Here is a 25921-nt window from a genome sequence, read left to right on the forward strand (position 1 = left end):
ATCGAACCCGCGAACTCCTGTATACCAGGCGAGGTTGTTAACATCTAGCCACCGTGATGATGATGATGATGAGAGAGAGACACGCAAACTCCAAATATATAGCAGGCGTCGGGGTCGAACCCACGACCTCCTGTATACCAGGCGAGGTTGTTAACATCTCATAGCCACCGTGATGATGATGATGATGGTGAGAGAGAGAGACACGCAAACTACAAATATACAGCAGCAGGCGTCAGGGTTGGTGATCGAACCCACGACCTCCTGTATACCACGCGAGGTTGTTAACATCTCATAGCCACCGTGATGATGATGGTGAGAGAGAGACACGCAAACTCCAAATATACAGCAGCAGGCGTCAGGGTCTGGATCAAACCCACGACCTCCTGTATACCAGGCGAGGTTGTTAACATCTCCTCGCCACAGTGATGATGATGGTGAGAGAGAGAGAGACACGCAAACTCCAAATATATAGCAGCCGTCGGGATCGAACCCACGACCTCCTGTATACCAGGCGAGGTTGTTAACATCTCCTAGCCACCGTGGCGCCTCCTGATCTTTGCCAACACGCTCAACATCAAGCTTTTCCCAATGACAGCCGTCAACAAACCCAGTGCTCACTCACTGACTTGCAAGCAAAAGCGTTCACAGCCAGCAGATGTCGTGGTTTATCCTCTGCACGACGCACACAATCACCACGTCTATGGAAGCACTGCTCGGCACCCCAAACATCATCCGACCCTCCTCCCCCACGCCACCACCATCATCATCATAAACCACCACCCCCCAACCAGCGCCGACTGCTTTAAGCGCTTCCTCTTGCGAGAGGAAACGAACGAAGTTTTGGATGCCGCTGCTCCTGTTGGCGGTGCAGTGGCCGGGTTTGTGCTGTGGAAGTCGTCACCTCCTCTTCGTCAGCTGCTTGAGTGCCCGCAGTTCAAGGGGTGCTGAGAATTCCGCACCGAGGAATCGTGCAAATAGTGGGGGGGCATCTTGAGTGATGCCCCATCACCAACATCACCATCAACTTCAGCAGCAGCAGCGAGCAGCACCACCATCTCAATAGCCCACTTGATGGACATCTGCAGCCAAGACAACAATCCTTGCACACACGCTGGGAGATTTGGCATCGTGATGTGAGTGGCGTCATAATTTTTTTATTGATTGTAATGTATGGTACTATGTGTTTCTAATAGGATATACTATGCTTGGGGCTGTGTATATTTTATAATAGGTGCTGTGTATATGTTACAATAGGATATATTAAGCCTGGTCCTGTGTATATGTTCTAATAGGATATACTATGCTTGGTGCTGTGTATATGTTATAATAGGATAGATTATCCTCGTGTATGTCTTGGAGAGGTTTGAATAGGCTCGGCTAAAAAAAAAACAGTTCTGTAGAGTGTTTCGTGTGTGTGTTTTAAAGATGCTCAGATGGGCCGGCTTATCTGTCGCATTCGGTTCAATGGCAAAGCGTAAAGGGAGCGACTCACGTCTGCCAGTGGAGCGTGCGAGAGAGCACACATCCATGGTGGTGTCATTGAATACACGAGGCACTTGACATGTGTGCATACAAAGCGATGGCACACTGCGGGGATGCAACGCAATGTTGCAGGTGCTGTCAGCCTTTTGCTGATTTAATATTATCAATGGGGTTTCACTTCGTTCGGTTAACAAGCCTGTTGGAAGACGGATCAATGGTGTGCGATAGCTTTGTGTAATTAAGGAGCGTTGGTTGCATTGGCAAGGTGGTTCGCTCGGCAATAGGGTGTCAGTGGTCAGACTTGTGACTATTCACAGTGGAGTGGTTGTTCTTGGTTCTTTCGGCAAAGTCACGTAGAAGGGAAATAATAAAATAATAAAACTAAAACTATACAATTTTCACAAGCAATCATCATCAGGTGTGAAATCCACAGCAAGAAATTGTTTTTCAATTTTTTTTTATTTTCTTGCTGTGGATTTGACACCTGATGATGATTGCTTGTGTTGCAGTCGAAACGTCGTGAGAATATTTATTGTTTTATATTTGTATTCTTTTATTATTTCCCTTCTACGTGACTTTACCGAAAGAACTAAGAATATGAATCCCTGCAGTCACGAAAGCTTTAAATCGAAAAGTCGTGTAGTTGTTCTGCAGAGCCTATAACAAATAATACCGCCGTACAAATAATATGCAATCTTGATTTGAAGCTTTCGGTAAAATACCTACGTGACTTTACCGAAAGAACCAAATAATATGCGGTTGTCGCTATTTGTTCGCGAGATTGTAATTCATTACGAGGCCAGCAAAATATCTCACCAATTGCAGTGCCATGATGTTTAAAACGTACAACTGAAAATAAGTTAAACTTCAATCACGGATCTTTGCGAGAGGTGCACGCTTGCGATTACGTTGAGCTACAGAAGCAGGGAACACTTGGATTAGAGAACACACGTGTGTGTATGTTGAACTTCTTTCGCACCGTAAGTATCCAGCCGTGCTAATCGGAGGATGCGGGTCAAGAGCAACGAAACTAAACACACAGAGACGTCCTGAAGAAATACGCAGGTGTGGCAGCATCACGCAATTGTTATGAAATGTAAGTGTGGCTTGGGCAGGACGGGTTGATGGCCGGTGGTCAAAATAGCGATCGAGTGACTGCCAAGGCATGCCGCTTATAGAACACGACCGACCGACAGACAGACAGGGACATCCGTCGTGGAGATGGAGCTATAACATCAGCACGTGCGCGGGTGCTGGTTGGATCGTTACGTCGCAGGAGCGTGAAGAGGTCCTGGCGACGGATTAGCGAGTCAGAATCGACCACAATCTGAATTTAGACTGGAGGAATCCGAAGAGCAATGAAGCTCTTTTTCACGGATGTCCAAGAAGGAGGCTCTAATCCAGCAGTGGGTTAACCACGGCGATAAATTTAGGGCATTGCCGTCACTGGCTCGCCGTCTTACAAATCGCGAGTTTCCACGTAGCCACGTACATGACCGTCACCGAAGGAACTGAGATTTAAGCAACAAGCAAAACCAGCACCCCCGCCGTGAAACAGACGCTGGACCGGTTCAACCGGATCTCAACTTTGGGTCGAGTCGTACGATTCTCTCTCTCACCACCACCACTGCTGTTGCCAATTTCCCAGCGTCGCGTAGCAATGAATACCACTGAGCTCATGACGCTAATCAGCGCGTGATTAACTCGTAGCATTTAATTTGTTCCTAAAAACGACTAAATGCTGTAAGTGAACTGGCCAAAACCGTCTCAAGAAGGGACCTTGACAAACAAGACGAGTTTTAAGGCGAGAATCGGGGTGACGCTTCCTTGGGTTAACTTTCCGGCACAGGTAAGTGTCACGTAGTCTAACACCTCGTGTATCCGGTCGTTCAGAATTGTAAGTACGTTACTTTACCCGGTAATTGTTTTAATTGGTGTTTGATTATTTAACGCTGCAGTGTTATTGGCAATGTCGTGGGGGAGGAGTGAGTGGTTGTTATCAGTGGTGGCCGTCAGCGCACTGTGCTTTCAACCCGAGCACATGAGTTCAATTCCCTGCCACGGCTAACATCAGTGTCGAGTGATGTGCCCCCCCTATCCATTCACTCACCTAACACTGGTGAAGTATGGCCAATCAACCCCAACGACTGGGGATGCCGTGGAGGAGATATTTAGCCAGCAGTGGATTGACAAAGGGCTGTGAGTCATTTGGTAGTTATTATATCGGAAGTGAAAGAGACATGCATAATTGTTTAGTCATTGGAATTTCAGAACAACGTTGCGAAACACCACCAGTACATAACCTATATGCGTTATACAGCATGCATTGCCTTGCGGCAGTTTTCAACAAATCGTCGACAGTGCACGTTGCATGATTCGGCAATCGCCTAAAATAGGTACGTATCGTGATATACACCCGATAAACACACCCACGCACACATAGTTACGCACATCGTTGATGCTTGCAGTAACTTATTGCAGTGTGCTATGCATTTTTTGTTTAAGTTATTGACCCAAATATCAAATGCTGTAATGTAAATATATTGCGTGCGAGTCTCATCCACACCACGTGGGTCGTGGAGGTTATTTGACCAAACCTCACCACGATGCCCGGTGTCACTTCTTGAGCAGAGCCATTGGAGAGTAGTTACATCTAAATGTGTCCTTATGAATACACTGTAAACTATTCCTATGCAACCGTTGTGGTCGAGATGAGTCCCATGGACACCGATGCCTACTCACCTGATTAAAGCGATGGCAATTATTGCACTGAGCGTGCTTTCCAGTGCCAACCACGCGTTTTGCTTGCACCCCAAGTACACACAGACATTGATCGTCAGATACATACGCACATAACCACGCAGATGGGCATCAACATATCCAGCATGTGTCCATTAACACGGTGAATACATACAAAACGGGGGGCAAGGGTGGCAAGGGCTTCCCTGTGTAGATATTGTGTGTACACTCTTTGGTTCTTTCGGTAAAGTCACGTAGGTAGAAAAATAATCAAATCACGATTATTGTGTGTATGTTGAACTTCTTGCGCACCGACCGTAGCCCAACGTGCTAATCGGATACCCATAAAGGTATCGTGAAAAAGACTGAGCGGAGACATAGATGACAATGCCGACGGATAGCCACGGCAGGCGTGTGATGCTCGATCGGTGACTGCAAGATGGCATTGGTGTCTGTTTCTTTCACATGGTGGGGGAGTAGATGAGCAACGTTTTTCTATTCGTGTCGGGGGTTGGTGAGTGAGCCAGTGAGCGGCTAGAGGAAGTGGCCTGGCGAATATCTGAAACTTTGCCGGTGAACGATCGAAGCGGGACCAGTGGCGATACGCCGTGGTCCAATGGTTTGAGTTTGCCTTGATGAGGTTGCTGTGGTGCCCAGCCCCGCTATTGTGATCGATGGGGCATCGGGATGTGACCCCCTGCCAGGGGGCAGACTTGTTGGGGCCCCAACTGTGAGCAGCACATGAAAGGGGGCTCCTGGCACCGTGCTTAACCGAGCATGCTTTTTTACACTTGTCAACCGATTTTTTTCCCCCTTTCCTTAATAATACTGCCTGTGGCCTTAAAACGGAGTATAAAATAGGTGACGTTTCGGTTAATGGCCCTTCTTTACAGCACATAGAGGGGCCGGAGATCCATAGCTAGTTCGATAGACTTTCCAACTTAACATTGTACGCATTGATGCATGATCTCTCTTCACGTGTCTCGGTGACACGCTGTCGCGATAAATCTCGAACAGATGATCGAATATTAATTAAACGCAAGCTGAAGGTTTGTGTTGCTATCAATAACTCACGCTGTCACTCGCCAAGTATGCGCCTCGTCTATTCTCTTGTGTGACGCCACCTCCATGTGCAGTTCAGGAATAGAAATGTTATTGCTGCTAAACTAAGAATTCCGAGGACAGGGTTGGGGAGGCGTTACGGAATTCATGATCATGCTTTGCATTTTCTCGTTCTTGCATTCAAGGCTTTGCAGACTGGAGCGAGACCTGAAAATGTCATGCCAGGAGCCAGTGGGTAGGGTCAGTTGTGGAAGCAAGCTTTCCTTTAGTGGGAAACAAACTGCATTGCGTAGTGAGGGTGTACAAAGGCGGTCCAGCGTGGTGCTGGCCACCCACCCCCTCGTGTACCGTGCCAGCCTTCATAGATGTTCGCTAACAGCGCTTGCTCCTACAGTCTATTACAGGCGATACGGGAGATATTAATATCCTTGCAGTCACGAAAGCTTCAAATCTAGAATTATACTGGGGATGTTTGTCTTTGTAACAATCATATTTGTCAATCCACTGCTGAAATAAAGGGGGCTCCCCAGAACGTGCGGCCCATGGGAGTTTTTGAGACCATACTTCGCCATGCTGGTCAGTGCCGGTTGGTGAGGGTATACAGCAAAGACGTGGGGGCATAGAAAGTAGAACGCAGTCGTGGATGTTTGCTGCCAACGTCCTCTGCTGCCCACCACGGAGCTCGCCAGCCCCCTTATGGCAACCTGTGCATGGTGGCCACCAGCTCAAGCCCTGATCCAGGCTCGCTTTTCTGCCATCTGATAATATTGGGGGGCACATTGTCGGTGATCAGGTCACGTGGGCAATAGTGAACACTGCATCTTCAATCTGGGGTGCCGCGAATTGTATTCAGACGGGGGGGGGGGGGCGGGAGAAGGCAGCCAGCCGGCCAGCCGTCGGTCCCCTTGAGAGAAAGCTGCTTCTTGTTCCCATCATGCCATCCCCCACACAAGGCTGGGGTTTGAACTCTAACCGTACGACGGCTGATGAGCCCCGATGCTGGAGCACTGGCACTCTGTTCCCGAGCCATCATCACAGAGAGGTAATATGGAAATAAAAGAAAAATACCAAAATATGATAGGTCTGCCACTTCAACCCAGAGGGTAGAGTCCGCCCCTTGAGTGTTTTCACAGCTGGGCCCAGGCTGGGTTGGAGTCTTGAGTGAAATAAAAGCCCCCTTTGGAACATTGATTTACAACATATTGAGCCGTGCCCCTCCCAGGGTGGAGTGTGGCCAATAGCACTAATGCCAATTGACAAACATCAATCAAGCCACGGCAGCAAGGGTTTACGTGAGCACTTAGGAAAATAATTTACTTGCTAATCGAAGCGTAATTTATGTTGGTGTCAATTTTATTACAATCTTGATAGTTTTTTTCTTTCAAATCTCTTGTCATAAGAAAATACATCCAGTGTTTCGTGGAGTGCAGTCCTGCGCTAAAGAATGTGGTATAATAATGAGGCAGTGCTGTTGGGTTTGTTTGTAAAATAAACTCGCATATGGAGAATGCTACAGTATTTTACATGCAAAAACAATCACTTCTGACAGTACACACACACAGAGTCATTGTAATGTCACTTCGAACACATGGACCTTGTAAGCTGGAGGAGCTGGGTTCAATCCCAGGTCAATGTAGGTTTCTAGAGCAACTGCTACCTTTGCCCACCCAGCAGTAGGACTGGCACGTTGATGCAAGTCAATTGATGGATTTTCATATAGTGGGGTAAATGTGGTTATCTCACCCCCCCCACATCTCCAAGAACACCCTTCTGACCAACATAGGAGGGGAGTATATACATTTGCATAAAGGAGGATTAACACCTTAAATTGCACATCTCATTGTGAAGAGTTAACTCTTACGTGGCCTGTGTAAACTAGCACTGTAGTCTACCAGCTGGCAGATTACTTCTCAAGTAAAAGCAATAGATCTAAAACCTTGCATACTTTTGGCCAGATGACCAAAATAAAAAAAACCTGTTTAGCTACTTAGGTTTAAGCCAAGTGAATGGGTCTTAATCATTAACCCTGTAATCAATTGTATCGGAATGACCTAATTGAGAGTGATTATGTGAGTGGAAATCAATTGGCTCTGCTGTATTATCTCATAAGCCTACACGCAGCTGTTAGTTGTAAAAAAAATGTCAAGGTCTCTCTCTCTCGTGCTGTCTTAAGCATCATGCTGTTTGCTCAAAGGCTCAGAAACCCACTTTGTATCCAGGATAAGCAATAAGCCATCTTATTAATGCTGTTTACCATTGCAGATGTGCAGATGCTGGTGGGTTTGGTGCACCAAACATTCTTGGGCCAAATGCCAATCCAGAAAAAAGACGACTCGGTTAGTCTGCCAGTTTCTGTTTAGCCCGAATGCAAATTAATAACAAACCAAAAAAAATGAAACTCGTTCGGAGAAAAGTTTTCATCGTTCGGCAATGTTTACTTTCTACGGCATTGGACGGGTGCTTGATTCGTGCGTGGATGGTCTGCATTCCCCGGGTGAGCTTCCCTTAGAGGCTCTTCCCCCTCCTACTCCCACCTCCCCTCCACCTGGCTCTCTCTCTCTCTCTGGAGTATTTTTAGCGAAATGCAAGTCGCAGTCAGAGCGTGAGAATCTCGCACGACTGAGTCTTGACCCTGCGGGAGAGACGCGCGGGGGGAGGGGGGGGGGTGAGGTTTGGGGTTGAGAACTGAAGAGTTTGGGGTCGTTGGAGTGTGGGCGGGATTCCTGCCCGTCATGACCTTTCTGCTCATGGCAAATCACTCAGGAAGGTGCCACTTGAGACCTCTTATCGCCTCGGCGGCAACAGCAAGCGGCGGCAGCAGTGGCATTGCTGCCACGCAAGGAGCAATTTTTCCTTATCTCAGGACACGCCTCCCTAATTACAGCGCCACTGTTCCGTGGACACGCGGTGCAGACACACGCTCCGGCTGATCGTTTCCTCGTGCCTCGGTCCCCCCCTCGCCTTGTCAGAGCGACGGATCGTTCACGCCGTGCCGCCGACGACGACCCGCCACTGCGACGCGGCACACCTCCACAAAACGAGCTCATTGTCCACGAGATATACATTTTTGTTGTTCCAGGTTTTTTTAAAATCCTTTATTAAATCCTTTATATTAAGTTCACTTGCTTACTTGCTTGCGCGCTTACGACCGTGCAAATCTTTAGGTCGTTTTTTAACCCACTTTCCGTGATCCAATCGAGCTGACATTTTGCACACAGACTCGTTGTGCGTGACAATTTATTTTCGTGAAAAAATGTTTCCTAAATTTTTCATTTTTTAGGAATTTTTTTTTTTTAATTTAAAATACCAATGTGATAAAAATGAAACTCTTACTCAAGAAAAACATAAATGAATAATAAAATAAAACCGATGCCACGCATATAAAGGATATATAGTGAAAAACTTATTTTTTACGGGTTAATTTTTTCTTTATGTTAAATTCCATTCAAAGTCCGTATTTGCGGGCGGGGGGGTGGGATGGGATTTTGGGTGTTCGGCACATGACTGTGAGATGCTGAACTGAGCGCTCGAATCGATGAAATATTTTTTTTTGAGTGCGGAGAGGTTGATGGGAGCTCGTGTGAAACGGCGCTCTCCATTTGCTCTCATCCACAACTCCTCTAATTTGCCGTGGCAGCCGCGCTGTCTCAGTACTCGGAACGCCACGAGTTTTAAGTGAAGTGGAGGGTGTTTTTTGTTGCTGTTGTTGTTGCTGTTGTTGTTCCTTCAAAGGACTGTGCGCTTCATCGCAGAAGGCGACAGACACCTGTAGCATTACTTCAAGTGAGGGCCAAGATCGGCTTTAGCCTCGGAGGCAAGCGTGTTATCATTTCGCCGTGAAACCACTGCGGCTTGTAAACTGACGGCTTGAGAAGGAATAAAAAAAACTGACAGCGCAGCTGCGTGATCTGATAATTGTGGATTTTCAATTGTATAACGCACAGGGGCAGAATATACGGCGTGCCTTTGTATACCATTATCCGGCAGAGTTATTATCTAGATTTGTTTAATCCTCTGTAATCATATCACACGTTACACGAAGAAGGTTTGAGTTAAGAATGAGGCTTAGCATTGACGGAAGTGTAAATGTCAGTGAATTCACGCGGGACTTTAGTAACTTAACTGGGGCACCAATTGCGTTGCTGCGGTAATAAGTTTACAAAATAAAAAAATGATGTCCTGGAAAGTTAAATTAACCATGACGTGTTCCATCGTCATGAATTTAGACACGGTATACTGAGTTTAATGTTTTATGTGCAATGCGTTATTTATTTTTGATTGTTACATCGCGTAATTCCATCATCATTATCCATTGTCTATGCACTGCTGGATCAAGGCCTCTTCCCTACTGTTTCCATGCCTCATAGGTATAATTTAGGTGGATAAAATGAAACAAATATTGAATCGGAGAAGAGTAAAATTGATAACGTTGCAGGAAAACACGTATATCATACACTCGCATACAGATTGATTGCACAGACTTTACTGACACTTAATTCATTACGTATATGTTAATTAATCACAGTTCCTGGGCACAGACCCAAAGGCCTATAATGAACTTGACCATCTACTAAAAGCACTAATTATAGCATAGCTGATAAGAACTAACATGTTTATTGCATTTAACGTCATAAACGAGTGGGGTAGAGTTATAATTTCAAGCAGTACGAGGAAGAATATACATTTCAGTATGGTAGATTGTGGAGGAGCGGTGATACAGTGGTTAGCACATCGCACTATTGACCTGGTGGCATGAGTTCAATTCCCAGCCATGGCTAGCATCAGTGGTGAGCGACATCAGAACTGGTCCTCCCCTCCCTTCTTCCCCAACCTGCCACTGACCAACATGGTGAAGTATGGTCAATTAACTCCCAAGCCCCGCACAGCTGTGGAAGGCCCTGATCCAACAGTAGATCGACTCAGGGATGCACATGTATAGCTAACCATTGCCAACACAGCACTGTTTGTTCTGTGGTTCTTTCGGTAAAGTAACTGTTTATGTTTCAGTATTAATGTGATGGACGCTTTGGGTGGCAGATTTGTGCCACGCAACGCAAGGTGCCACGTATCAAAGCAAAACAATAAAATTTACTTGACTGGTCACAGAAACCTTCACAATTCCATGAGGCAGCCAAAGTAACAGCAAACCCCCCACCCCAAACTGGGAGCGATGCGCTCGTTAGGATAATCTGGCGCCTGCATTGCTAGCGTCGTCACACACACACAGAGAGAGAAAGCCTGGGTCCGGGACCGAAGCTGGGTCACAGAGCAAAATCAGCACATGCTGCTCAAAGCCCCCACCATCACCACCACTCCGGCCACCCATCCGCCATTTAAGCGATTCGCTTACAGCCTTACAGCTCATTACACAGAGGCTTTGTTTGTTTTCATTGAGCTCTTTGTGTGGACTGAGCTCCTATACACTGAATACATTTTGTTAACCAGACGGCAGTTTAGGGTTTTTTTGTGTGTGTGTGTCAGTGGTGCATTGTGTGTGTGTGTTTGCGTTTATCGCTCGTCCGTTAATTTTGCCACTGGCAAGTCGTCGTGAAATGGACGCACACTATTCCACCACGCGCACGAAGTGGCTAAAACTACCGTCGTGTTAAAAAAATTGCATTGATCCCCCGGGTTTATTTGCACGCAATCATCCGAACGCCACTGGGCGTTCCACTATTTATCTAAGAAAGGCAATTTATTTAGTTTTTTTAATACGCGTTTCCCCGCTTTATTGTTACCACTGATGACATTTTCAGGGCAATTCCCGAGTTCTTCAAAGCGACCCTAAAAGATCGAGCCTTGCCCCTCCTTTCTCAAGAGCGTCGTACAATCGAAATACTCTTTACATTCTGTCGGCGCATTGTGGTAACGTCGAAAATATAATCGATGAATGCTGCCGCATGAAACTTGTGATGGAAATAATTTAAGAAAAACTGCCCCCCCCCACCACTAACTAACGTGCCGTTTTCCATTACTCTGCCAAATGTTGCCACCCCTTAAGCCCTATTAGCCACCACCCCAGCCACTCCCCCACAGCCAGCCTTGCCCCAGGGAACCCGAGCCCCATTACATCGGGCGATGTGAATTAAAGCGCTTGTGATTGGTGTAAACACGTGCAGGCCCTGTATTTACAATAGGGCAAAAAAAAAACGTGCGATTTATGATCGGGCCAATCGTGTGTGAGCTGGACAGACACAAACTTTAAATGAAAATTCTGCTTGCGCAGTCTTAAAAATGCGACTTTGCCAGACTGCTGAGGTTATTGGGGGCATCCGTGGCAAAGCGTCCATGTGTGTGTGTTGGATGGTGGGGGGGGAGGGTTTGGTTTTGTCCGCGTGTGTGAGTGAGTGCATAAGCATGTGTGCGTGTGCGTGACCATGTGCAGAGAGAGAGGGCAGCGGGTGGGTGGCAAGAGCAGCGAACGTCGGGAAGGCAATGCCACGTGGTACGGCATTCATCCCAGCTGTTGTGCTTCCAAAAGACGTGTCTCGACCTGCAGAGCACGTTTCTAAACGTGGCTTGGCAGGGCCAGGCACGATCACACACAAGGCATTGTGCGCGCGATATTTAGACTTGGACGGCAGGGAATGTCCAATGCGCACTGAGACCCATGTCCCCTTTGCAGCATTGGTTAGGGTTGCCACCATTGAGGTACAACAACAATGGGACATATCATGGGAAGAAGAACATCTCACAATACTAAAAGATGGGTGGACTATATGTGAATACATTGTCTTCAGTGGTGTATTATTACACAACTGACAAAAGCTCTGACTTCTAATGTTCAGGACAGGCACCTCAACAAGATGCCGATTCGGGGAAACCCAGGACAGGAGACAACCCAAGCATTGACACATTTGGGAGTTTTTAAATAATTTTTGCTCGTAACAATAAATAGTTAACAAATCACACAGAGAATGTACCATGAACTAATAATATCATGGGCAGTGTCCCTTCTTGAAGTTAGTAAAGAAAATCAATGTTCCATAAGAAGACCGTCTTAAATTCGTGTGTATTACCTGCCGTCATATATGGATTGTAAACATGCACTCTGATAAACAAAACATGGAACAGCAGCTGAAAAGTGTTTAAATAAACCTGGAGATGTACATCCCTGGAATTATATTGGTAGAGAAAGAGGTACATACAGATAAGAAAACAAGTTAGGGACATTATATTAACTTTCATAATACAGTTTGGGTTATAGCCCATAAATGTAATTGTGCTGTAAACCCACCTCCACCCGAATACAGCCAATTAGTAAGGTTTGTCACGTGAACAAAATGTGCCAATTAGGTACGACTTCAGCACACCGGTGTGTTGGAGATCAAACCCACGATACAATTAAGTACGGCCAAGATTCATCTGGAAATTTCCAATTTTGGCAATTGGCTTAATCAGACAATTTTGGATATTCCCTGATGAAACTGGTTTTAGTCAATTTAACACGTAGGCTTTCGCGACCAGTATTATTCATAATAAAGGTTTTTAGGTTAGATCGCGTTATTATAAATGTGTCACAACCGTCCACCACCCGACACGGCCAATCAGTAAAAAATGTGTCACGTTGACAAAACGCCAATTAGTTACTTCTTCAGCTCACCGATTTGTTTGAAGAGTGAATCCACAACATTTATAATTTGAGTACGACGTTTCGCTGGTAATTACATCCCGCATCTTCGGGCGATATGCCAGAATAGTTGTAGTCGCCAGAGAAACGCCGTACTCAATTTGTATATGCTGCATGTATGTTTACTGTAAATGTTAGCTAGTCTTTGTAAGTGGGGATATTATTTATAAACATCAGCCAGTTTTACTGCACCACAGAATACTTGTTCCTGACATTTTGTGTGAAGTTAACCATTCAATTGCTTTGATTTTCTGCCTGCAGTGAAACTGGAGAAGGTCATTCGTGAAATATTTGAGCCAAAGTACAGTGTTGTAATATAATTTCGCAATTCTGAGTCCATGTGAGTGAGAGCCCAATGATGTTAAGGACAATGGCCTCATCTAATGGGGAAGGACCGAGCCACCTCTAAAAACCGGAATGACGTCTGCTGTCGGCATTATCAATTATTTCCCGTGCCTTGCTGCACAGCGGTGGTCATGGTTATGTCTCCCAAGAGGTATTGATTTGCCTTAGAGAAGCAGTTTGCAAATGTCTCTCTGTAAATTCAAGGAGAAAATAAACTATAAATGTTTCACCGCCCGGAACGGGTGCTGCAGTGCTGACATTATCAAACGGCTCGAAATGGAATGAGATTTCGAGACGATACAAATGAGTTCAACTGGGCACCATTTGGTCAGAGTTGGTCTCAGTTTCCTGGGGTTCCTAGTCACAATTATTGTTCAGGCACATAGCTCTTTTATAACTGATTGGCCACTGTGCCAATGTCGTAGCTAATTGTGGAGCATCACTTAATTGTCCCTTCGTAATTTGCTTGTTGAGACTCGATGCCCTTGAGCTGTGCTGGGCGTTTCCTCTCCGGAGAGGCTACGTGCAAAACACGGCACAGGCATACACAAGCGCGTTCCTCTACACACCAGCACTTGGATACACTGCCAGGGCAATGTGTGGGGGTCATTTGATCCAGTCAGAGGTGGAAGGCTACCAGCGATTGGTTTGCTCGGAGGCACTCTCCCAGCATCCCTTGGGTGTTTGCTATGGTCTGTAGATAATAGCTGTACTGCTGGCAGAGGTGATGACCTGTCTGCCTGCCTAGCTGCCTGTCAGTCTGTTGTTTTGGAATGATATTTGTGCCGGGCAATTGCTGACAGGAGCATAGAGCCTGTTAATGACAAAACAGAGACGAAGATCCCCCGTATAGCCTTCACAGACTGTTGGGACAATTGCTGTTTGCGAGCACCTATGAAGGCCGGCATTGCACACGAGGTGTTGAGTGGCCAGCACCACGCCTGGCTGCCTTTGTCTCCTCAGTGGCGATGTTTACACATTGGATCAGGTACTAATTTGAGGCTGATTCGACCTCGGGATGCCCAGGACCGATTCAGATAATCGACACTGGTGTTGGCCGTGAGCGGGAATAGAACTTGGGTTTGTAGCGCAGCGCGCTGACCGTTGCACCACCGATCCCCACGTAATGACAAAACACACACAAATAAGAATGCGTCGTATAAATAGTGTGATTCAATATTTTTATTGCACCCTGGTTTTTATTTTTAAGCACGGGGTGAAGCTATGGTTAAAGGTTCGTGCTTAGGACTACGGTTTTAAATGTAGCCACCATGAATGCCACTGCATTTGTTCTCACGCTGCCTGTACAGGAATAGCAAATGACAAAGGACCTCGAACACTCGGGGTGACGTGGCCTGGTGGTATCGCATTTGCCGGCTTGTTGTTGCGGAGGTTCATGGTTCGAATCCAACGGCCGCCCTGATTAATACAATGGGCGTAATGATCATAATCATATATGCCATCTGCTTCATGGTGAACGTAGAGATCCCCTGATGTAATTTGTAAGTCGGTCACTGTGTGCGGGCATCGGGGTCCAAGTTTGCCATATTTGAAAATTGCTCGCAAATTATTTGGTTGGGATTATACATGCCAATCACTGCCCCCCTGCTGGAAAACTAATACCCCAGGTCACTCTTGCAAATGAGACCACCCTTGTCTCTTAAGTTCTTACCTGCTTCAGAATTTTTTTTTTACTTTATACTAAACTAACAATAGATTACTATACCTTATTCATAAAACATGTTGACGGCCACTTGCATGCACGAATGCATGTGTGCCATTTATAAACATACACATGCATGTGTATACAAATAGATGTGTGCCAACATTATGTACGTGTGCAGTGCTAAATGGATGATTATTGTCGGTACGATCATCGTATAGACAATAATCAATGTACGTGCATGGCAGTATTAAATAGTATTTTATTGAGTGCTAGCTAGCCTTTCAAGCTAAAAAGCAGAAACGCAAGTGTAATCCTGCAGGGATAAAAGAATTTCTAACGGCATGTACCAAAATGCTACAAAAACACGGGTAACATATTTGGCTAATGTTTTGCAAATGTACGTTTTCTGTTGCAAGAGCCGCCTGCCTTGTGGGCTGTAAGCAATACACGGAGTGGACGTGCAGGACTTTTCACTCCTCTTTTGTCAATGCACTGCTGGATGAGGCCGTCCCCCACCCCGTGTGGGTCGTGGCACTTACCTGCTTAATACTTCACCATGCTGGTCAGTGCGAGTTGGTTTGTCCTTCCCCCCCTCCCCGCACCTCCGATTAGCACAGTTGGCTACGTACGGTGCAAAAGAAGTTCAACATACAAACATAGTATTGACACGTCGGCATAAAATGACGGTACAACAACGGGTGTCTGCTGTAATAGCCTCTGCTGACCACAATGTAACCCCGCAGCCACCTATAAAAACCAGTTTTGTTCATGGTGGTCACCCATCCAAGTTTTATCCAGGCTCCAACCTGCTTAGCCTTCAAGATCTGTCGAGAGCTGGTGCATTCTGGTTGATGTTTTCGGAGGGGGACGCGGGCTCTTTTGTTGCACCGGCCACGTGATTCGCTGATTACCCAGCATCACAAGATGATAATTACACGAAACAACACGATACGTTTCGAAAAGTATATTTAAAGTAAATATAAGCACAGCTGGTGGCACAGTGGATAGTGCGCTGCCCTTTGAACCGGGCGACCGGTGTTCAACCGCTGGCCGTGGATAACATCAGTGGCGAGTGACATGTGAACCGGTGATCAGTGTCCCAAGGATGATCAAACAACAGTCACAGCTTGGAAAGGCCCTCGTCCGGCATTGGATTGTCAAAAGGGCTGAAATTATCATTACTGTATTCAAAATAACTGCCACATTACACCGAGCGAATCAAGTGTCAAATGAATTGTGGGCTGTGCATACGTCTGTTGGAGGTCCTGTGCAAGTTTTTCTAAATTTCACATTCCTATCGTGAGGCCCGAGTCTTTGAATAGAACGGCCGCTGTGGCGTTCAGAGTTACGTGTGGCGCTCACGTAGCGCCACAGAACTCGTCCACACTGAAGTGCTGCGTTGACCCTGACCGGGATTTGAATGTGTGACTTTAGTGGCTGGGAAACACACCTGCTGCTGTAGCAGGTGAGCTACGTCTCGGCCACTAGTTACAGCAACACATGAGCTCATCGCCGTCTGTCTAAGTGATCCCACCGCGCAACTCCCTTGCTGCTGTATTCCTTCTGCCAGATCCGATCGTTATTGCAGTCAACACCTGGTCTCAAAGGTCCGTTCGTACAGTCCTCAGTATTGCCAACAGCTGGCGTTAGGTCTTCCCCGAGGTCACAGACCTCTGTAGGTCACTCCCATGCCTGTCTCGGTAACCTTGCCCCATCTCCTCCATCCTACACACGTCCCACATATCATCGTCTCTTCTGTCTGAATACACCTCCTGTACAATGCTTTCTTGCCACATTCTATGAACCCTATTATTTCACAAGCTGTTTAGAATACTCTGCGCCTACATTCATAATCGAGAAGCATCCTTGCTTAATTCCATTATTAAAGTGCAGCTTTTTGACTCGACACAAACGTGACTCCAATCACAGCACGTTTTCGTATTAAATTGTCTTCCCGTGAGCAGGTCTATGGCTCAAGCTTCCTCCATCCCATCAACTCTCACTGCTTGATCTGCGCCTTGCGACACTGACCTTCGTGCGAAGGTGCTTGAGCCATACCTATGGAGGAATAATTGAGGTGGTCTGCTCTTGCCTTCCTCCACGGTTTTTTTTTTCGGATGATACCATCACCAGATGCAGTTTAACATCATACCACGGACAACACAATACACTACTGTGTATGAAATAAATGCAGATCACATGCCCTTAACTCAGCATTCAATAATAAAATTGCCTAATAAATTACAGCAAGTTCCACGACGATATGCCATACATTTCATGACTTTTTCCACCGAGGAAACTTTCTGATTGTATTTTGTTTTGCTGGACCAGCAGTCGGGCGCACATTCCTCTTGCTTAGGCGAGCAAAGAGGCCGGAAACGGTGAAAGTAGGAACCCTTGAGCCCTCTCCACCGTCCGATGCTCCGCGGAGCGGAACATTAAACGCGCCATCTGTGGGATTTCTCCACATCTGCCCAGGGATCGGGTTAGGAGCGTGCCGGCCGTTTCCTGTGTATACAGGGGCACTTGTGTGTGTGGGTGCGCGCGCGCGAGCATGTGTATGTGTGGGTGCGCGCGCGCGAGCATGTGTATGTGTGGGTGCGCGCGCGCGCGCGTGTGTGTGTGGGTGCGCGCGCGCGAGCATGTGTGTGTGTGGGTGCACCCACGCGCGCGCGCGCGTGTGTGTGTGGGTGCGCGCGCGCGCGCGTGTGTGTACGGGCGGTAGTGTAGCGGTTAGCGCGCTGCGCTACGAACCTGGCGACTCGAGTTCGATTCCCGCTCACGGCCAACATCGGTGATGATTATCTGAACCGGTCCTGGGGCTCTCTTAGGTCGACTCAGCCTCAAATGAGTACCTGGTGCGGTGTGTAAACATCGCCACTGGGGAGACAAAGGCGGCCGGGCGTGGTTCTGGCCACCCACCCCCTCGTGTGCCGTTCTGGCCTTCATAGGTGCTCGCTAACAGCACTTGCTCCAACAGTCTGCTACAGGCTACACGGGGGGGGGGGGGGGATCTTTGTCTTTTGTACAGGCGTGCGTGATTGCCTGCATGTGCATGCCTTTGTCCACCAAGTATTGACCCCGCTCGTGCTGCCAGGTTTTAAATCGGGTCGGCTTGGCACCCTGCCGTCGCAGAAGGTGTGACTGCACACACCTGCCTTTCACAATAGGTGTGTGTGTGTGTGTGAAGGCACACGTGTTGACCGTGTAGTATTCGTGTCGGATTGCACACTATTGTTTTTCACATGTCGTTCGCTTCCAACGCTTTCACGTGACTAACACCTGCAGCCATGGGGCTCTATCAATTGTGTGCTCGGCTTACGGAGGCCGCGTCTCGACGGACTTTCACCACTTTTATGTTGTTTGTAAACATGCTCACGTGTGTCCCGGGTGCCTCTCTGGGTTTGTCCCACGAGCTCTTGTTTTGCTCATCCGTAAAAAAGGCCACCACGTACATTTATTGCATTTTATGCGGCGCTGGAATATGGCAAAAATTGAAGTGTAGATATCGAGTATAAATAAGGAGGCAATTCACCCCAAGTTGTGATGAATAGTCAAGATAATATGCATACACCCACCTGTATGTAAAAGCTTCCGGCAACGTGGAATGCATTTAGATGCTTTGGGTAAATCCACATTGTATCTGTAATTTATTGCGATTGCAATCAAGGGTCAATCTTACTTATATATTGCGGTGAATGATAGCCCCTCCGAGTTGCTGCATGGGTGTACAAATACCATTACATAACAATATACCTGTTAAAAAACGGCAATTTGCGATTCGATGCATGCATGGCGATGATAAGACTCAATATTAATCTATGAATCGATGCTTTGTTCAACTGCTGATGTGTATACTCTCGTACGCAGTGCAACTCTGCAAGGGGTTCTCATAGAATGCTGATGGGTGCAATATTTAATAACAATTTCACCGTGTGTGACGGCGCTTTCAAAGAAAAGTACTGAAGTCAAGAGCCTGTGATTGGTTGTTGCACCAAAAAAACTTAGTGGAAGAGTGTCGGTTATTTCCCCTCCCCAAATTGTATTTAATGCAGCTCGCGCGGTACAGGAAATGAATAAAAACAGTGGCGGGATTTGTCGTAGGGTTGGGGAAGGGTGATTGCAGCTGTTTAAAGTATACGGTAACCTCCCAACATTTGAATAAATATTTTGTTAAACGGCCAGAATCAACAAGAAAAAACATTCTCATTCTGTAGTCATGGCGATGACCAATAAAAAAAAATCTGTCCACCCCCCCCCCCCCGTTTGAAAAATCTAAAAGTGAGGCTCCTATTTCGGATTTTGTACGAAGTGAAAGTTCGCGCGTTTGTTTGCTTGTGCCGACCGAAGGAAAAAAAGAAGACCGCTTAAATACAGCACTGCACAGCGAATATCTGGAAAGTGTATATTTATTACGTACTGCTGAGAAATAAAATATTCACTTGAGAGTTTTAGCCCACAGTCTTTTGTCTGATGAATGCATCAGTTACGATCTGATTACTTGCAAGTAGTTGAGTCCATTAATTCACACTTGGAGTGTATATTTCTCGGCTGTTGAAACTGAATTGCCGCAAATACATATGCAACTTTCGCAGATAAAATCGAGCGGTTCCCATGCATTTCTCTCGCTGCCTATATAATGTCATTGCTAAGAGACATGCAGAATGCACTGGGGCATGTGCTTTGTCAGCACTTTCTAAATAAACATCTTTTGTGAGCTTACACTTCAGCATACACGCCTTCTACAAGCGCCGTAAATCTTACAGCGCGTCTTGCTTCATCGCAAGCTGCAGTGCAATCTTCCAAGCAAATTAAATGCTCTCATGCGTGTATATGGTCAAAGTGAAAATCTCCTTCACTTGCTCGCTCACGCCCCTGCTGACAGAAGGGCCTCCACTAGAGGGGAGCTCTCAAGAGCCACCCTCTAGAGGAGGGGTATTTGGCCTACTTCTCCACGCTGGCTAGACATCTCAGAGGAGGTGGGAGTTGCACCCCCCACCCCCCATTTTTACCCCACCACATGTGAGAGCTGCTGACTGACTAACTGTAGAGAAACATTTTTTTTCTCTGCTGGGTGGAGAGAGGCGGGGTGGGGATTTGAGAAAACTTGCCCCATTGTTTCCGCTGCCATGCCGGGAGATCGAACCGGTGACATGTGGAAGTTCCAGTGTTCTCGACAGCATTGCTGCTTATATGCCATCGGACGTAGTTCCGATAAAAGTTTCAGATTTTTCAAAATTTCCGATCTGATTCATTTGTTTCTAATTCATTGTTATTGTTTTCGAGTGAACATTGCACTCCTCGCATGCTCAGTCGTCCATCGATCGAATGCTTTATTTAACCCAGGTGGGAATCCATGGAAACAACACAGCTCTTGCCCAGGAGGAGGAGGTCTTGATACAACTAAGTATCGTAGTACTCTCGTTCCTGCCACTTTACTTCACACCATGCTGTGGGACAGAGCCTCACATGCATCAACTCGGCCTGAAATGTTGTCTGGTGTTTAGAGTTTATTTGAATTGTTACGTGGATGGTTTCCGTTTAGCCAGTTGGCCAGATCTTTTACAAGGTGAATCTGTGGTGCTGCGTGACCACAGCAGCAGCAGTACAATCAAAAGACAAAAAATAGGGTCCTTCAGGAATATCACGCAACTAACAAACGAGGTATTTGATGGTCGTTAATGAAACGCAAACACACATAGGTGAGTGGGAAAATAAACACCCAGCGCCAATATAATACGAGGGGCCACAGAGGCGCCAGAGAAAAGGATGGCCACATTGATGAAAACCTTCAGTGCGAAACTGCGTGACGCGTAAGAGTGTAAGAAAGTGACAGCGTCGGGGGAGAAGACGGTCGGGCGGGATGTAACGGTGGGCCAGTGCGGTGCCGGCTACCCACAAGGCCACCAACGCACCTTGGCAACGAGCGGTCTTGCGGTTATTGCGCTATCAATCCGTGGGAACGTTGCACGCGGTTATTTATTGACGTTCATTCCATTGTTTCCTCCGTTCATCCGCCACGTTTGGTACATATTGCCGGCCGCTCAATTGAGATGCATTTTGCAGGCCTTGGTGGGGTTGAGGTGGGCAGCAACACGGGCGTGCGATAGATGTTTTTTGCGGTTTTGTCCAGAACCATTCTTCAACGCCAGTCTCAAGGTTTCAAAAAAATATATTTCGTGCAATCCCATGCTGTGCACATGCGCCCACAAAAAAACACACGCACATACACCCATGCGTTTACACGCAAAGATTTTTAAAAAATCCCCCGTGTAACTTTAACAGACTGTTGGGGCAAGTGGTCTTGGCTCGCACAAATTAAGGCCAGCACGGCACACGAGGGTGTGAGTGGCCAGCGCCACGCCCGGCCGCCTTTGTCTCCCGAGTGGCGATGTTTTACACACACCGCACCAGGATACTCATTTGAGGCCGAGTCGACCTAGGGGGAGGCCCAGAACCGGCTCAGACGATAATCGTCACTGGCGTCGGCTGTTAAGCGGGAATCGAACTTGGGTCTCCAGGTTCGGAGCCACCACCAACACGCAGAGACTGGAGACACGTGCGACGCGTGAGTCCGTGCGTGCGATACGTGAGTCCGCGACTCGCTCTCGCGTTCGGCATCGCCCCGGCTGCTCCGGAACAGCGCCACGCCACGCCGGACAGCGCCGCTGCCGCTACCGCTCGGCTCACTTTCGGCGCAACATTCGCCGGGCTCCTCTCCGAAAGCCACTCGCAACACGCGGGGGGGGGGGTTAGTGTGGGACGGGGCGCTGCCGCAGAGTCGGTAATGAAACCGGGCGTTTCATGGAGGAAAAAGCACCAAACCGGAAGGTTCTGTCACATAAATCACGCTCATTTTTCCAAACGCCTGGCATGTGATATTCAAAAGGAGGCGGTTGTTACTCCCCCCCCACACCGCCGGCCCCCTCCCCCCGTCCCATCCCCCACACGTGTAATTTAACTCTGCGGCTGGAGCTTGTTGAGGACTCCTGATCATTAACGCTGCAAATTGCCTCCCTTTTTTGCTGGCAAAGAATGTGTTTGGGGATGAAAGGAGGGGGTAGAGGATGTCGGGTGCAACTGGACGAGAGAGGGTAGAAAGCCTTGACCTCCAACGGAGGGTTGACGGAGCTATTCGCGCGCTCTCCTGAATAATGTTCAAAATAAACTTTGGAGCAGATCCGAGCAGTATGGCCCAACACTCTTTGATCTCACTCGCTGTCCTGCCTCTGACTTTAACACGAAGGCTGACCCAGAATTATGACCCAAAGGAAAAGTGAACCAATATCTGCTCTACACAATTCCTAGCCTCACTGAACCCTTGGTCCCTGATCTAACTCGAAACAACCAGGGCCTAGTCAGCACGTTTTGCAAGTTGAAGATCAACGAGTTTGATATTAAAAATAAAACATAATAAAATAATTCTCACGACGTTTCGGCCACAACGCAAGCAGCCGTCCTTGTTTAGTAACTGCAGCTACATACTATTAACATTCCTTCCCTTTGTTAATGCTACCCCCATCCCCTCCCTTTGAAGCTGTTAATCCTTCATAATGCACGGGCATAATATGACTTTGAAACCCCCCGCCCACCTCCTACGCATTTCCCATAAATATGCTAAATTCCTATTGATATGCAAATTATTTTGTCAAGGCGCTCTTCTTCCCCCCTCCAACCCAGCTTAAATATACGCTCCAAGCTTGGTGAGTTTGATATTATTGTTTGCAATGGTCAACGATGATTTATATTCTAGTCTACGTTATAAGGAGCAGAGGTGGAATTGTCCACCCAACCTTCAATTCCCCTGTCCTCGGCAATACGATGATGTTTTTCGTGATGCATGATCACGATTTAAATCGAGAGTTGACTCATTGCTACCATGGCGGTGAATGGTTGTGTCCTCGTCATGCAGTCTGTCCCCAGGGGCAGTGACCTCCTTTGCATCTAAAGGCGGTAATCCTATGGCAACGCCAGCGTTTGAGTGACACATCCTTCCACAGTGGCCACGTGCACAGTGGGCTGAGGGTAACTCCCAAGGGTAACCCCTGAGGGTAGCTCCTGAGGTTAACGCCTGACAGTAAGTCATGATGGTAATTATTTAAGGTAACGCCTTAGGGTAACCCCTTAGGGTAACTCCTTAGGGTAACTCGTGAGAGTCACTCCTTAAGGTAAGCCCTGAGGGTAACACCGATTAACACTAACCACCACTTCTGACCCTCTCTTCTGGATTGTTGTTTACCCATTACATAAAACCCACACAAAAACGAAAAACATCCATTACGCACGCATCGTGGGCTTAAGAAGTTATATTAAACGTTGAACAGATGCAGCATTACTCACCCTATTAATGTAATCAGTAATAAATAAATGAGGTGGCATTTCAGAATGCCACCACTCTTTTGTGAGTCAAGGCGTCTTCTTCTCAGGATTTTTTGACCTCCCTTTGGAACTATAACCCATCGCACCGTAACTCTAAAGACACATCTGTGTGGAAACAAAAACTGTAATCCCGACCCAACACAACTGCCAACTCTATCCCACGCAGATACAATGGCAGCATTATACTTGACGCCACTTCTGCTGATAACGTGCATTATTCTGATCGGCGTGTGTTTATTATTCATTCAACAGCGACAAAAAAAAACAACCGTGCATTGTGTTGTTATTTTAACCCTTGGTGGGTTGCAAATATAGCCACGCGGCAGTGCAATTAGAATGAAAGTCTGCGGCTTTGACTGTGGTGCTGTTCTAAAACGTGAATAATTGCTGTTTTGGGGGAGTTGTACCAGTTGCCATGAAACAAAATTGACCTCTAACCCAGCGAGCCCGAGCACAAGTTTGGCATGAACGTATTACGACGTGTACAGTACTGGATATATGCACACACGGTGCAGCTTGATTACGTTCAATACACTTGTATTTAACTTTTTTTTCCACGACACCAGTGGCATAGTTTTATTGGCATGGGTCCCAGTGTCAAAAAAATTAAATGGGGGGGGCGGGCAGGGAGCCCAGTACAATTTATCCCCTCCCCCCCCCCCGCGATTCATAGCCTGGCGCCTGAGTTCTTCCGGCCCGTGGGTCCCGGTGCAATTGCACTGCCTGCACACTCGACAACTGTGTTGCTATTCTAGGGCACCGCAGTGTCGAGATGTCAACTACTTCGCCTGGTTTACAAGAGGTCGTGGGTTCGATCCCGTAGTGTTGCACGTTCTCTCCGTGGTTGCGTGGATTTTCCTCCGGGTCCTCCGGTTTCGCCCCCCCTCCCCCACACACATTTAGGATCAGCGTGCGTTTAGGGGTATTTGGCTGCTATAAATTTCCACGTGACAAGCCACTTCGTTGAGCCATCATTCATGGCCAGGTCGCTTCTGAAAAATAACTTGTACATCTCGGTGGGCTTTTCCTGGTAAAATAACAAAAACATTGTTTAGTTTTAGAGGTGTAGTGGCTCAAGCCCGTGCCCCAGCAGTTTTTGAAGCAAAGGTTGGTGGATCACAGGTGGACCTGCCAAACCCGAAGATGCGCAAATAGGGTCACGGGAGATGCCATCGCAGTAAGTGGGTTGTGAACCCGTTCATCCCCTCGTACGCATGGGGGGTTTCTCCTGGGTTCCTCCGCATGCACAGCGCCCATAAATGACGAAACACGCCGTAGCGCGGTTGGCTACGTACGGTGCAAAAGAGGTTGAACATACACGTTGAAAAGAAAAGAAAAACATTGAGGCTCCTCAATAAATACATATTTATGATACATATTTACTTGTTATTTGCTGCACGTATTGTATATATACGCATTTCGTGGATATAACAACATCCTGTAATCTAAACGTAGCGTGAAATAAATGGCCAGCCTTAATCGAGCTTCGGAGGGCCGGTGCCGTTTTTAAATTGTCCGAAACGCGGGGCGCCCCCCCCCCCTGGCCTCGTTAATACGAGTGCAGGAGGCACTTGGCGAGGGTCTCCTTTTGAGTTGTTGTCGTTGTCGCTGTTGGGACGACTGCCACGCAATGCAATGAAGTCGCACGGCGCCCGCCACGCGTGTTCGCGCTGGGCGGTTCCCTCTCCGCTCCTCCCGCGCGCGATGGAAATTTGGGGGGCCCCCGTTGCATTTAACCCTGGGGGTGGGAGAGGTGGCCGTGGTGGTGGTGGTGGTGGCGGCGGCGGGGGATCTTATACAGTGCCCCGGTATTTATAGCGACCGAGGAGGCCTCGTGCCGTTCTCACAATAGAGAACGGCGGATTGTTGAGGACGAGTTTACAATGGGGGCTTTTGAAAAACACCGCTGCCGTATCGTCAGCAGCCTCGCTGTTTACGTTCATAAAACAAAAAACGATCCCACGGCTCTGGATTTAGTGTTTGTTGCTACGCTTTTAAACCCAGAACCAAACACAGTACGCAGTGTGCGCGCACGATGAGCGGTTGCATCGGGAATGGAAAAGGAGAACGTGCACTTTCCTAAAAAGAAATGAAAGTTGGTTACTTGAGAGAATGTGACCCGACACTGATGGATGGTTGAATTATAATATTATTTAATTCAGCATCATGCTCGTTGATGTGTTGTCGATTGTCAATGTGTCATTCTGCTTTAACTCGAGAACCAAATGTAAGTGTAGAAGATGTCCAACTGGAAAAGAGCTTCATAGATCATCGGATTCCTCCAGTTCAAATACATTATTTGATTCTGATTCTGAAGTACAAGGATTGGCCCCTGTGTACGGGGCCATGGTCAAAGTGCCACCGAAGCTGCTACTGCACCATCATCAGCTGTTGTTTATCCACTGCTGGATGAAGGTTTCCCCATGCCATCACAGATCCTCATGGACCAGTGCTGCTACTATATATCTCACACCTGCACATGGTCCAGAACCGTTGAAGATATCATTCGCCACTGGTGTTAGCCTTCATCGGGAATCAAACTCAGGTGACTGAGTAGCAGATCATATTGCGTATATCACCGCACCACCTTTCTATCTATGCGCATGTATACTGTGCAA

General features: G+C 47.3%; 1 protein-coding gene across 3 annotated transcripts in view; it reads left to right on the plus strand.

Moving 5' to 3' along the window:
* Positions 1–787: 787 nt before the first annotated feature.
* Positions 788–25921, plus strand: part of LOC144727612 (uncharacterized) — a 71192-nt gene continuing 46058 nt past the window's right edge. Inside the window, exon 1 of one of the 3 annotated variants that reach the window (XM_078606557.1) lies at positions 788–1133. The gene's annotated coding sequence lies outside the window, so the exon portion shown is untranslated. The other 2 variants (XM_078606558.1, XM_078606559.1) reach the window with 2 other exon arrangements.

This window comes from Lampetra planeri, chromosome 26 (assembly GCF_965212315.1).
Source record: "Lampetra planeri chromosome 26, kcLamPlan1.2.h2, whole genome shotgun sequence".
NCBI classification, from domain to species: domain Eukaryota; kingdom Metazoa; phylum Chordata; class Hyperoartia; order Petromyzontiformes; family Petromyzontidae; genus Lampetra; species Lampetra planeri.